This window comes from Palaemon carinicauda, chromosome 8 (genome assembly GCF_036898095.1).
Source record: "Palaemon carinicauda isolate YSFRI2023 chromosome 8, ASM3689809v2, whole genome shotgun sequence".
Classification (NCBI taxonomy): Eukaryota; Metazoa; Arthropoda; class Malacostraca; order Decapoda; family Palaemonidae; genus Palaemon; species Palaemon carinicauda.
The window spans coordinates 123764090-123779089 of record NC_090732.1 but is presented as its reverse complement, the minus strand read 5'-3'; the positions used below and the strand labels follow the sequence as shown (position 1 = coordinate 123779089).

The window sequence follows — 15000 nt, the reverse complement described above, 5'->3', positions numbered from 1 at the left end:
TCCTTCCAACTTCGTTGGTGGAGGTAAAAAACAAGCGCTGCGTATGCCCCCATATTATTGCAAGTGTCGTGATAATGTCTTAGCACTCTTCTGCTGAGAATATATCAATGGCTTATTTGCAAAAGTAAGACAAACTCTACGAAACGCATAATCAAATGACCTTTTAACCAGCTTTGACCTCTGACGATTCCTGTGTCGTTATGGTTCACTATCGCTTTCCGTAGGTCCTTAAATTTGCATCAAGTTTTAGTAAAGCTTGCTCATACACAAGACGAGGGCGTCAGTCTTGTTGTCATTATCACTTTGGAACTGCATGAGATTTCATAAGGATTGTCAATCTCAGGCACAGGTAATAGATAGTTGTTGAGCATTGGTTAAATGGTCCCATCTCCTTAAAGTTGCTTCAACTTGAGAATCTGTTGCAAGTGGGTCATAAGGAGGCTGTATGGGATTCCAGGCCAGCACAAGTATAAATGTTCTGTCAGAAATGCTTTTTGGTTGTTCATAGTCATGATGAATAAAGATGGCCGAGTGCAAAGCTTTTGGTTAAGTACTGAATGGCGTTACCTTTAATTCCAGGTGCCTTCAGCACTACTGTATACTCTATAGGTGTGTTGTTGTATGATGCAACTATAGATGGTGGTTCCACTTTGATGGGGGCTAGATCATCATCAGGATTAGTGTTATTAGTATTATTATCAAAGCACATGTGATTGTATACTGTTAAGGGTTAGATAATGCTTATATTTCAGGAATAGCAAAGAATTTCAAATAAGTGGGAACTACTTTAAGCATCTTAATATGAAACGATGTTTCTTAATCTAAAATTTACGTATACATTTTTATTCTGTTTTTGGAAAACAATCTTTATTCATGTGGAAGCATGCTGTTATTTGTGTTATGCTAATTGCAGCTTATCATTAGATGTTAGTAGTACCCTGCAGTTTTTTATTTTAGTTATGAAAAAGCCTATTTTCAGGATTTTATTTTGAAGTGCCGTCCTTTCTCTTTTAAGAAAGAGCATATTTTAATAAGATAAATCTACTGGTTTGAAGATTTTGAGTGTTTTAACCTCATGAGATGGACAACATTAACCTTGAACCCTTAACATTTTACTCGATCTGCTTTATATAAGGATGATGATGAAGCTTAGCTAAAAGCAGTGTAGGTTAAAGAATTATTCAAGCCCTTGTTTTTATCATAACAAATCAAATTGATAAAACCATGTAATACAACGTACGAGTATCCCACTTTATACGTCCAAACTAGTAGAAGAAGATTTGAGTCATTTCTTTTCTTTCAAGATAACGAAATCTTTGTCCTTAAAAAAAAAAAGGTTGCAACGTAAGATTTCGATATTATTAGAACAATCAATATTACATCAAAGTCAAGAGAGGAATAAAATTGCTGACTCGCAGGTCCCACAAGAGGTCTGTTAATGTGGCCGATTCTAATTTCAGAGATAGATAGATAGATAAAGTAGATAGATAGATAAAGAATGTGGATATTGGGCCTAGAGAGTGCGTAGTATACGCGTGTACTACGTAGTCTTATCAGATTGTAATTTTTTATCATAGATTTGAATTAATTTTTTTTAAATAAGTACGTTTTTTTTCTCTTTGCAGGATCTTCCAGAGGATTCTTTCCTCATATGGCGAAGCTGATTAGCCACTGATAGTGACTTATCAGGATTTTTGTAAGTAAATAAAAATTTTGTTCTGTTATGTTTAGTTATATTTACCAGTATCGTTATGCGAGTCCAATCCCAGGTTATTTGTTCTTAGTTTCCGCAAAGATAATTTTCATACATTGAACTAATGGCGATCCTCTCTCACCTGTGTCACAGTTTTCATCATTTAGGAAATATTCGGGATTGAGAAGATAACTTTTTTGTTGTTTCGTTGACCCCGTTGAAGTGGTTTCTTTCATTATTTATGGTTTTTATTTGAATACAAAAGATTTAGAAAATAAGATAAGATAGACTTGGACTTGGGAAACGTCTCATTAATGGTTATATATGAGTCCGTGATACCTCATGCAGGGAGACATAAATAATGATAATTAGTATGAGTGTTTGAATTATAGAGTGAATAGTATAGAAATCAGCAATTTATAAGTTCCTTTTCTCACTGATCGAGGGTAACATAATAAATTCTTCAGACAAGAGCATGTCTTCTGATAGGTATTTAACTTTTATAAGGAGAACTTCGCTTTCATAGCTTTAAATTGAATGTCCTTTTATTCTTTATTTATAACAAACGATATCGGAGTCAATGACCTTCGATGTCAGGATGTCAGTCAATCTTCATACAAAATACAATACAATACTCACTGCCACATTCACATTCAAAGGTGAACTATTTGTGTAGAAAATTACTTCATTAGCTGGATCTTACATCAATTCAGAGACTTATCATTAACACATCGACACCTCCCATGACATCCTACTGTACACAGTGTTGCGTTCATATCTAAGTCGTAAGCACTCTGTCCTTCTGTATATTGGGGCTCTTCCTATTTAATGGTTACCTGAACCCTCCCCATTCAGCAATTCTAGCTCTTCTCATCCTCTCACTTTATAAATTCCACATTATTCACTTTTCACTTTCACTGTCATACCTTACTCTCCATTCTTATAGCTTAACCTACCTTTTTACCACGTCTATGTATCCCCACATTTCTTACCCCTCCGATTTTTCTAAAGCTACGTGTACTATACAAGCAGTTCTTCTCAAGAGCTTTAAAGTTTGTTTTTTTATTTACTTTATATTCAAGATCCATATTCTGTATCATCAAAAAGATTGAGGTCATTAATGTATTCATATGTTCCAACCTTAACTTCTGGAGAAACGTCAATTCAATTCATAACCTTTAGTTTATAGCCTGATGCTTCCTACATCAAAATCCATATGCCGGTCTTCTTTCATTCTTTAATTATCCATTTTAACATTCAATATCTCAATTTCCCCTTATGACATTATTATTGAAATCATTTACTCCCAAATTTCTCATAAAAAACTACAATCCCATACGGGTATCTGGCTTTTCTCTACTCTGTCCATACTCAGTACAGTATTATCTGCAAATATGTCATAATATTTTCTATTTTCAAGCATCTATATTATCCCCCAATTATGCACTTCTAATGTCATGGATACAGGAAAATCCTTCGATTCAAACTTTTTTTTGCTACACATCATTTACACTCTCACCCTTTTCTGAAGCGCCCTTCTCACCCATCATAGATTTTGATTACTTATTTTTTACACCTGGCATTCTCAACATTCTCTCATTGTCTCTGTAGTGATCTATCATGACATTTTTAAGATCCATAAATGACATGTAGAGCTTTTACCCTTTACTTCCAATGTGTCTTTATAACTGTTTCATAATATACAAAATAATCTACAAAACCTTTCTCAAGTGTCAACTCTCATTGTTCTTTCTTGTCATTCTTTTGGTCATTGAAATCGTACCTTATATGTTCCTTGATATCCAGATGCGAGTAATACCGTTAGTTCATTTCATACTGTACACATTACTAAACGGTCTTTGCACTCTGCGTTTGGCATTTAGCTGCACCCACTTCTTAGTCTTTTCTAATTCTCCTTCGTTCCAGCTCCTTCTTTCCTCTTGTCTAGCTGGCCAACCTCTTTTCCCTGCAGTAACTTCTTGCCGCTGAATGGCCTCCCGTCCGCAGCACGGGTTCATGTATTTCAGATTCCATAGATTAAGTTGAATCATCTTCCATGATACACTAAACGTTATGCTCCTGTAGTTTATAAAATTTACTGTCACCTTTACCTTTCTGAGAGGGGGATACCCTAACGTGGTGAAAGGCTTTGTGTATCGCCGTGAACAGCAAAGCTGTACTATTCTGGGAGATCCATACTAGGTTGGTTTGCTGTACTGGACAGCGTGGTTATGAAAATGGCCAAACCTAGATAGGAATAAGGACATGTCTGAGGCCTTTATCCTGCATTTTTTGTAGTTGCTGCCTTTTTACATATCCATACATTTGACCAGATTTTTTGCCAGGTTAAAGAAATCATGAGTGTTGCATCCTCACCCCAAAAATCATGCTGGGAACCGAAATGTTCCAGTGCCATAATTATCGCGGAAGAAAGCGGTTGTAAGTGAGGATTATTTGCATGTAATTTGGTATTTATTTGCTTAATATTATGTATATACATATGCTTACACAATGACTTCTTATGGTAATCCATTTTCAAAATCACGAAAGCCGTAATAGGTCTTATCACTAATCAAGACGGCAAATGCGAGCAAATCTTTTGCCTTGTAACTGCTGGCAGATCCATTTGAGGCCGAAGTCGAAGTTTGCATGTGGTGTTCTGCCTCTTTAGCCACGTGTGATGCACAGCCCACGGGATGCAATTGCTCCTTTGGGATTCTCGTCTCAACTGGATGAAATAGAGGCGTTTTAAAGAAATTAGAGATTAGCGAACAAGGCCAGTCGCACCAGTATACACGTGTATGCACAGTGTATTCATGTAAACAATACCTCTACACAAGGAGCATGTTTGAATGATCTGTGTATAGGTATGAAATCTAAGTCTTATGTGTTTTATGCACTTAGCACAGATTTTATGTTCGTTATTCAAATTATGTCTAGTTATTTTTTTCTAATGTATTTTTGTTATAATTCCTTTACCCCACATGAGACTAGGTAACATGCAGTGAGCCAAAGTACTTCAGTGATAAAAGTAAAATCCTGGATTAGCATCAGGGTCAGAATTAATGCGAATATTTAATAAATAATCTTTTGTTAAAATTGGTTTGGAATACATTTATAAATTTTCGAGATATTGAGTGAACAGTTAGGCAAAGAATGATACTATTGAATAAGTAACTTCCTAGTAAATCTAGTACTTATCTGATTTATGTCTAGGAGAATATGAAGATAGCAACTAAAGTTTGGAATGTACGGAAACAAGTTTTTTTTTCTTTCTTTTTTTTATGGTTGCGTGGTTACAAATCAGTTTTTTTTTATCTAGTTCTGTCTCAAGTTTTCTAGTGCTAATTTCACACAAAAAAAAAGTTCCGTAGGTAAAATGTAGATCAGATACTTTTGATCGAATTTCTTCATTAGAAAGGTTGAAGCGATTGTTAATTCATATACTCAAGTGGTCTTCGTATAAGGAAAGTAATTCTAACGGGTATCATCTCGGATGACGCCGATCTAGTATTTTCTTTGGAAGTTCTGCTCTCTCACTTCTTCATCTCTTAGATGTTCAAAGTGGTGTCTCAGGAACTCCCTCCCCAGGCTCTCTTATCCTCTTGCTGACTACTTTAATACCAAGTAGCCACAAACGCGCGTGCATTCAAATTTAAAATTACCTCCATCATCAATTATTAACGTTCTTGCCTGGTAATTACCAGACTGGGGTTCGAGTTCTCAAACTCGTTAGTTCCTTTGATCGCTGCAACCTCACCATCCTTGTGAGCTAAGGATGGGGGGTTTGGGGAACCTGTAGGTCTATCAGCTGAGTCATCAGCAGCCATTGCCTGCCCCTCCTTGGTCCTAGTTTGGGTGAAAAGGGGACGTGGGCACTGATTATATGGTTATACAGTATATGTCAATCTCTAGGGCATTGTTCTGTTGGATAGGGCAATGTCACTGTCCCTTGTCTTTGCTATTCATGAGCAGCCTTTAAACATGTCCTTATTCGTGTTTGGGGTTTGGCCATTTTCATCTTTCACCACGATATGGTATTCCCACTCAGAAAGGGATAAATTATTAAGCAGAAAGTCTAAAATAGACCAAAAGTTAGATACCAAGATGGTTTTCTTGATATCTCTCGGTTGTTTTTAAAAGAAATGACGTTGTTGATCGTAAAGACATCCGGCGCAAAGAATCACGGATTCCCCCCCCCCCCTCTCTCTCTCTCTCTCCTCTCTCTCTCTCCTCTCTCTCTCTCTCTCTCTCCTCTCTCTCTCTCTCTCTCTCTCTTTTGTCGCTTGAGGATTTGATGATAAGAAAAATCGTGCAGTTTCTCAATGCAGCGTTACTAAATTTATAAATAACAAAATGTGGTAAATTACTAGTTAAAATAAATACTTTATCAAATCTGAGAGGACATCCCACGTAAGAAATTTCAAAATCGAAACCGAAAATAAATTCTTCTATGGATTTATTTTTTCTCTCCTGGGTAAAAGATTTGAAATCATCAATTTATGCAGTTTGCAAAGAAAGACAAATTAGTGACGGTCAAAAGAAACAGGAAGGGAAGTAGGCTGACAATGTTCTTACCCATGGAGGTATGCAGATGTATTGCCCTAGTTCGTTTGTTCGTTCGTTTAAGACTGTCTTGCCTATAACAAAACACGGGCTCTTGCACGAAAGCAGCTCGTAAGGTTTTCTGAGTGATGTTACGCTTCTGAAAAGGGGTCATGTCCTTCTATTATTAGGGAGTAACCCAAAACTATGATCTTTGATTCTAATAACTCACTCGATGATGAATTATTTCCAATTCAAAGAAATTTATTAGTTTTTAGTCCATTTATATTGAGTTAGCCTCAGGTAAATAACCATTCTCTATTCCATCTCCTTACTTGATTGAATCACATGGTATTTGTTTATATATATATATATATATATATATATATATATATATATATATATAATATATATATACATATATATATATATATATATATATATATATATATATATATATATATATATATATATATATATATATATAAAACTCAGGATTTTTTTTGTCTAAGTAAATGGCGCAATGAATGAGGATAGAAAATATTTGAGGAGTGAATAATCAAGGTATGGGTAAGGTGATTAGAATCTCCGTACATTATGAAACGGGTCACCATTCATAGCGTTTCAAATTGATTAATTGTCCACTAGTACATGTATGTATAATCGTGAATAGTGTTATCGTGGATAATTATTGTGATGTGATGACTCAAAGTTTATTTGATTTGTTTATTTATTTATTTTTTAACTGCGTATGTATTGGCAGAAAAGGACTTATAACACGTTCACTGTTGTTGTTACTAGTCACACCCAGTTTATATCTATTTCCTGGCTTAGAGCTTTCTGCTTTCGTTTAAGTTGATCTTCCATCCTTCGAGAAACAGGTCTATTAATTCGGGTTTATTCTTTTATCTAGCATTGTTTGATAAATACTGCAATGTAAGATGACATCAATGTAGTGTCTTGATTTGTCTTAACTCTTAATTCATGTCTGATTGAATGAATGGAGTGGTTCAATTGGATGTTACTGTTTATATTGTACAATTTATGATGTCTAATACGCCTCTCTTTGCACATCGTCTAACAATCTTTCCCAAAATAACAGACTTTATTGACCTCTATCTCTAGATGATTCGGTCCTGGGCATTTAGATCACAATAATTAACTTTGCAGAAGTGGTCTTTTAACCTTTGTTTTTCTTGTTGCATTTTCTTTCCAACTTGATTTATATTCATTGATAAAGGATGGTTTATCCACCTGTCTCTTTTTTCCTTATATAAGTATAAATGAAGTCAGAATCTGTTCTTTTCAGTACATCTATGTTTGCCACTGTGTTTATAAGTGTATCCCAAGAATCTTTCGAAAGCAATGAACGATAAAAAGCCTCTTGAGCTATTGTGAAGCAGGAAAACTTAGCTCTGTAAACTTTGACCTTTGTTTATATTGCGAGCATTCTGCTAAACCCAACTATCTGACGATGAGCTGAAAGCTTTCATGTCTTACTAATTCAGGTGGAGAAAAAAATCAACATTGTAATAAGTTTGCCATCAAAGTAAAGGCCGTTTTCTGCTCCTTGGTGCCAAATTGCAGACTATGTAGCATGAATGGTGAGTCAAAGGTTTTTCATGCTTACGGTAGGCTGTTAAGGAACATTTGGAAAAAAAAAATATGGCATCTCGTGTAACCACTACAGTACTTTCAGCAAAGAGCAAACCTGTTTAAAGGTCGCTCATGGATGGTAGAGGCAAAGGACAGTGACAGCGCCCTAGAGACTGACCACACCACTCAAGCTAGCACCAGATGGCCAAGAAATGGTTGCTGATGACTCAACAGGTAGATCTATAGGCTCCCCCAAAACCCCTATCCTTAGCTCACAAGGTTGCAGACACTACAAGAAACTATCGGGCTTGAGCGGGACTCGAACCCCAGTTCGGCAAATTGCCAGGCAGGGAAGTTTCCAGTAGGCCATCAATCTAGTTTAATATCCATGATTTTGGGATGATACCCTCTTATATGAAACAATTCCCCTTTCCGTTCTTAAGATACTAAGAGGCTACCTTAATTATATTGGGTGTGATATAATAAATGAATGGGAAATCTATATACTGTACAAGGTTGGTGTCTGCACACATTACTACTCCCCTTTACGTTTCTCTTACCCATGTCTATTTCTTTTTCTTACATGTTGTTTGAAAGTTTGCTGCTGTGGACTGGCATAGAAAGGCCATAAACAGACACAAGTGGTAAGACATGTCTGAGGTCTTTGTTCTGCAGTGGACTAGTAACGGCTGATACTTATGTGTCCTAATTCATGTATGTAGATGTCTCATACGACAAGGTAATTGAACTCAATATTCATGAGTATTCCACAAAAACCCATGTCTCGGCATATTATTGCAAAAATTGCATTTTGCTAGCGAAGGGAGTTCAGTTGCCGGTGGGCGCTCGAGTTGACAAGTCCCTCAGCTGAGAGGGTAGTTGTGCACAGTGTACTTACGAACGAACCTTTTGTAATAAATGAAGAAAACCCATATGCCAACGTCTCATTATCCGTATACATGGGTCATATGTTGATACGGGTAAGAACATCTGATTAAATGCTTTTCTTTGTTAGAGAGAGTGCCATTTTACATTTCATAATCTCATTTTGTTTACCAAAACCTCTCTATCCCATGCTTACCCTTTTTTTATTTCGGTGTCATGCTCTGGGGAAACATTTACTGTTTGTCCTAAGTATGCATATTCACTAACAATTTCCAGAGGTTCGTCCCTAGCCCTTATTTGTTGTCTTTCTGTATTTTCATTCAATATTATGTTAGTTTTATTCCTATTCATTTCCAGGCATACATTTTTGCTTTCTGTATTCAAATCTTCTATCATCTTTTGCAATTCCTCCCATGATTCACTAAATGGAACTATTGCCAGCTGCAAATCTTAAGTTGTCAGGGTATTCCCCATTAATGTTAATGCCTACATTTTCCCAATCTAAATTCTTGGAAACCTCTTGGCATGTTGTGAATAATTTAGGAGAGCTGGGGTCGGTCACCCTATCTAAATCTAAATCCTTTCTCAACTGAAATTTTCTCACTATCTTTATTTAGTTTTAGGATTGCTGTACTGCCCATATAGAATTTTTCAAGTGTTTTAATATAGAATTAATTTATTCCTTGCTGTTGAAGGGCTTTCATTACTGCTGAAGTTTAGACAGAATCAAAAGCTTTCTCGTAATCTATAAATACCATATATAGTAGTTTGTAAAACTGTTGATTTTTCGATTAACTGGTTAATTACATGGATATGGTCAGTTGTGAATTCTCTCTACTAAAACCTGCCTGCTCTCTTGGTCGATAAAAGGCTGCATGTCTTTCTATTCGGTCTAGTATGATCTTTGTAAATATTTTATATATTACTGAGAGTAAACTAATTAAGCAGTAATTTTTTTAAGGTGTTTTGTGTCTCCCTTTTTGTGAATTAATATAGTAATTAAGTTTTTCCAACCTGTACGCATATAGAATTATTGCAAACATTTTGTGTATAGTTCAGCGAGTTTTATTATTATTATGAAATCTCTTCCATCTATTATTGAATCAATTGTCACGCCATCTTCACGTGCTTCCTTACACACACAAATTTATATATATATATATATATATATATATATATATATATATATATATTTATGTGTGTATATATGTGTATATATATATGTAATATATATATTTATATATATATATATATATATATATATATATATATATATATATATATGGAAAACTATGTCTAAATCAATTTGGTTAGTACATTCAAATATTTAACAATGAACTAAACCTACCATTCAAAAGGGGAAAAGAATGTTTTACATGATAGAGTAATGTAGTGCGAGTCCTGAGCCGGATAGGAAACCTCACCCAATCCCCAGTAAAACATGAAGAAAATAAAAAGAAACGAGAGGAAATTAATTCCAAGGATTATGAATGAGAGTAAAGAAGCGTTGGAGGGATTAGTCAAATGTTTAGATTTTCTGAAGAAGAGCTTCGTTTGGCTGTTACGCCGAATGGTAAATATCCAAGGAATAGCTTCTTGAAAAGTAAAAAAAAAAGTATTTTTTAACTATTTTTTCTAGGAAGAGCGAATGAGAAAGTGAGACAACGATAGACAAACACACAAAGAAACTTCAGGAATTCTCTGGTGCTTCGGTTTACGCCATCTTTAATGACGTTACTTAATTAGAGAATAATTCTATTTTAAACCTTAGCTGTTGCATAATGACCAAAGTGCAGTAGGGAAATTTTCTTGCTCGTCTCGCGTTTTTCGAGTACTAGTGTACGCGATCCGTCAAAAGTGACGGCTGAATATTTAGATAGATATGCACACACACTCAATTCAGTGATTCCACCCCTTTATACCTTACCCGAGGGATGGGAAGAGACCGAGTAGTATACGTTTTGGCATTGCCGCTTAGCGTAACAGGAAAGATATATATATATATATATATATATATATATATATTATATATATATATATATATATATATATATATATAATATATATGTGTGTAAACAGAGAGAGAGAGAGAGAGAGAGAGAGAGAGAGAGAGAGAGAGAGAGAGAGAGAGAGAGAGAGAGAGAGAGATACTTGCCCTATATTATATATGGGAGATTTGTGCTGTGGCGGGATGTTGCAAGGACAACCCCCACACCCTGAATCACACTTACTGACAATGGTCTCCACAAAACAAACTTTCCCCTTACGTAATCTACAACCAGACTCTTGGACAAAAGGACAAAACAAAACAAAACATAACCTTAAAACTATAATTCTTAAAACTTAAAATAAATCATAAACCATCCACATTCAAAATAAATACTTTAAACCAATCAAAACTTAACACTTTCAAACTAATCAAAACTTAACACTAAAGATAAATAAAACGTAATACCATCCAAAATAAACACAAAAAAAAACCTAACAAACTTAAATTACACCGCAAACCAACACCAAAAAATAAATATATATATATATATATATATATATATGAACACTAACACAAAGCCGACAGTCTTTTACGGCAACTATCACAATCACAGCTTTTAAAAATAACATTAAAACTGTGTGGCAATTTGCCACAACTGTCTCGGTGATTAGGATGGTACTTATACTCATCATCATCATCATTATCATCATCATCATCATCATTATCATCATCATCATCAATCGGAAGTAAACGGGCCGGTCATCAACAATCGTCAATCCAAAGAGCAGTCTTAATACAAAATCAATCACAGGCCAGGTCATCAACTATATATCAGCATTCGGAAAATAACTCTCCAAAGGAGTTAGCCTCACAAAGGAGGATTACGGCTCAGAATATAAAATAATCACTTTCTCGCTGGTCGAAAAATGATATAAATATAATCCAGCATTCACAAACGAACTGTCTCAAGCTGCAGTCCAATAAAAAAAGCATTCGCTCCGCAAACATTCACCACTGTCGTAACCTAACTAAATAATGTAAACAAACAATCTCATTTAAACCAACAGTCATTCTCACCACAAACGATCGATACACTAACTACTTTCGCTCGCTAACACAATTTCTCTCTCTCTCTCTCTCTCTCTCTCTCTCTCTCTCCTCTCTCTCTCTCTCTCTCTCTCTCTCTCTCTCTAACACAGGATTTGGCAAAAAACAAAAATTAAAATAAAGCAAAAATAAATCCTCCACATTCCTCCCCCCTTACTTTGCCAAATCCTACTCACACACAAAACTTACAATATTTTTTTCATAACCCAGTCGCAGTCGGGAACGGGACCTCGGCTCCGAGTAACTGGGCCACCATATACTCTCTCATTCACTTCTTCCTTATCACAATCATTCGCTACATTAACACTATTCCTATCTAAATCCCTATCATCTAATATATCATGTACAATCATATCTACCTCGTTCTCATCTGGCCCTATAATTACACTCATTTCCTGTAAACAGTTCATCCATTTCATCAAAAACATTCTCAACTTTAGTAAAAGATTCCTTCATGCTACTTATCATTCTCCTGTCTCTCATTCTTGCGTTATTCATTTTTCTTTTACAATCATCTAACGAAAAGCCACACACACTATAAGTATCAATTCATACTCAGCCACGTTTCATCTGTATTAATACATTTATCCTCCACAATCACTTGTACATTTACACCCTTCTCATACTTATTCGTATTCTTACCTATACCTATAAATTTCCCTTGCACTTTATCCTCACTTAAAACTTTCAAACGCCTCTTTTTCCTATATTCAACTAACACTAATTGTTTATTTCCAGCCCTAACTTCTCATGCATACTAGGTTCATACTTGCTCATTTCCAACCAATTACTCATCCCATTCTCACAAACATTAATCCTATTCCTTCCACACACACACAGGAGGACTCACCCAGCTGAACCCTCTTACACTCTAGTTTTCCGAACATCCTGGCTGACTTACTCCCTTCTTCCTACATACTCTAGCTACATGCCCATCTGCACCACATCCAGTACACTTACCCCGCGGCTCCTTGCACATTCTAGCATAATTACCATCCTTACCACAATTACCACAAATCACATTCATACGATTACTACGACATCCACTCGCCACATGCCAATCATACCACACCGAAAACACTTAACCTCTTTCTCTTTTTTGCACTCACTAATTCTATGCCCTACCTCACCACATCCAAAACAAGCACCTAGAGCCCATCTGCATTCATTCTTCTTATGACCTACTTTCCCACACCTATAACACTTTTCATCACGGACACGGCTATCTGACATACCTCGATGTGCACTCGCACTCCTATCCCTATTGCGCCAATTACCCTGCCTAAATCCTTCATTTGTCCTTACAGGTATTCCCACATTACTTGCCCTAACACTCCTATCTACTACATTATCAGCTACCCTCATTGGTCCTCTCAAAATTGCATCCTTATAACTACCAAATTCTATTACACTTTCTTCCATTCCAGTTCTTACACTCACAGATTTACTTTCTTTCATGCACCTATCTAACTTCATAATCCTCAACTATCTCTAGTATATCATCCCGTGTCAATCTCTCTTGCGTCCACCTCATTTTCTCTTTGCGTTTCAAATTAATGAATTCACACACATTCTCAGGTACTGTTGCCAAAAAACTTCCTCATTAACTCCTTATTCTCATTTTATACCTTCATCCCCATACTTCTTCCTAGCTAAAGTTTCCAACCTACATACATACATCGATATCGCTTCTCCTGCATTCATCCGTGCTTCATCAAAATCATTCTTACGCTTATACTTAACACTCCCTTTCATACGTTTTACCTGCTCAATTATTCTCTTTTTCACACTTTCATAATCAACGTCACCTACACTCATTATCACTCCATACATCGTCAACAAATACCCAGTCAAATATTCTCCTAACTCCCTAGCCCAAACTCTTTTACTATCACCATACTTATCCTGACAATACCTCTCATACTCCTTGAAAAAATCATATACATCCCTACTGCTATGCTCATTGAACCTTTCACACCGAGGTACCTCTCTCATAAACACAGTCTTACACACATCACGTTCATTCTCACTGCTATCATCACTATCTACTCCCCTGTTACCTTCTTCCTCATTTGAATACAATGAATCCACTTCCACACTTAAATTCCTATCCTTAACCATTCCCTTCTTACCCTTTTTCTTACTTACCACTTTCACCCATTCACGATCGTCCTTGCTATCAGCCTGATACTTTTTCTTCTCTTTCTTCACATCACTTTTACCTTTCCTTTCATCTTTCCTCTCACCTTTCTGTTCATCCTTACTATGCCTAATTCCCTTATCTTCAATATCACCATCACTATTACTACTATCACTATCACTTCCTTTCCCATTATCACCTACCTTAACCTTCTCTTCCACTACCAACCCATTACCCGAAGCTGAGGACACTCCTCCGACTGCACCTTCACCCATTATAGTTTTCATCATCCCCATGACTTGCCCCATCATATCTTCCATTCGTTTCTCCATTCGTTCTTCATTCTCTCGCATCCTCATCTCAACACCCTCTTCCACTCTCTCTACAGTTCCCTGAATTTCCCTCAGTTTCCTATGCATCTCCTCATTCTCACACCTTAACCCGTTATTCTCTTGCAACAATTTCTCCTCACGCTCCTTACTCAGCCGCAATTCCTCCTCCAAAGCCTTGTATTTACCTTCCATTTTTCTTCAACCTTAATTCTAAATTCGTATCCTATCAGTCCTTCGTCAAAGAGTCCAGCTATCAGTCCCCGCCTCAGCAGTCCCTGTTCGGGCGCCAAAATAATGTGGCGGGATGTTGCAAGGACAACCCCCACACCCTGAATCACACTTACTGACAATGGTCTCCACAAAACAAACTTTCCCCTTACGTAATCTACAACCAGACTCTTGGACAAAAGGACAAAACAAAACAAAACATAACCTTAAAACTATAATTCTTAAAACTTAAAATAAATCATAAACCATCCACATTCAAAATAAATACTTTAAACCAATCAAAACTTAAAACTTTAAACTAATCAAAACTTAACACTAAAGATAAATAAAACGTAATACCATCCAAATAAACACAAAAAAAAACCCTAACAAACTTAAATTACACCGCAAACCAACACGAAAAAATAAATATATATATATATGAACACCAACACAAAGCCGACAGTCTTTTACGGCAACTATCACAATCACAGCTTTTAAAATA

The 15000-nt window shown here is 36.0% G+C and overlaps 1 protein-coding gene across 2 annotated transcripts in view; it reads left to right on the top strand.

Annotated features, from left to right (window-relative positions):
- Window positions 1-15000, top strand: part of LOC137645867 (uncharacterized) — a 115748-nt gene that overhangs the window by 14174 nt on the left and 86574 nt on the right. For both annotated transcript variants that reach the window (XM_068378864.1, XM_068378865.1), the window contains one exon: window positions 1626-1696. The gene's annotated coding sequence lies outside the window, so the exon portion shown is untranslated. The remainder of the gene's footprint in view (window positions 1-1625; window positions 1697-15000) is intronic.